We start from the raw sequence: 653 nt of genomic DNA, 5'->3' as shown, positions 1-653 counted from the left end.
GGGGGGCCCGAGGGAGGGGGGCCGAGGGAGGAAGGGGGCTGAGGGAGGGAGGGTTGGTGCTGTTCCCCCTCATTTCCCTGTGCTCTGCCGTTTGTGTCTCCAACTCAGTTCTTAGCAGTTTGTTCCCTGCTTCTATTTCTGTCTGTCCATCTATGGAGTTAGCCACGTGCTACCACTCCTGAGGGGGATTTATAATCACACAGATGATGTTATTTATCCCGATTTACAGATGAGGAAACAGAGGGGCCAGGTTAGGCAGCTGCCTAAGCTCAAGGGGCTAATGCCTGAGAGAACTGGTGTTTGAACCAATCTTACCCTTCTATCATCCATCCATCCTTCAACCATCTATCTACCCATCCACCCATCCACCTATCCATCCATCCATTCATTCATCCATCCACCCATCCACCTATCCATCCATCCATCTACCCATTTACCCATCTACCTTTCCATCCATCCATTCATTCATCTATCCATCCATCCACCCACCCATCCACCTATCCATCCATCCATCCATCCATCCATCTACCCATCTACCTATCCATCCATCCATCCATTCATCCATCCATCCATCCACCTATCCATCCATCCATCCATCCATCTACCCATCTACCCATCTACCTATCCATCCATCCATCCATCCATCCACCTAT

At 50.2% G+C, this 653-nt stretch overlaps 1 protein-coding gene across 1 annotated transcript in view; it reads left to right on the top strand.

The window, feature by feature from the left end:
- Positions 1-653, top strand: part of Parvg (parvin, gamma) — a 32,663-nt gene that overhangs the window by 20,364 nt on the left and 11,646 nt on the right. The gene's annotated exons all lie outside the window — the stretch shown is intronic.

Source organism: Dipodomys ordii, unplaced genomic scaffold (assembly GCF_000151885.1).
Source record: "Dipodomys ordii isolate 6190 unplaced genomic scaffold, Dord_2.0 Scaffold211, whole genome shotgun sequence".
Lineage (NCBI taxonomy): Eukaryota > Metazoa > Chordata > Mammalia > Rodentia > Heteromyidae > Dipodomys > Dipodomys ordii.
Note: the sequence above shows the minus strand (reverse complement) of the source record. Positions and strands in the feature narration are given on the sequence as shown.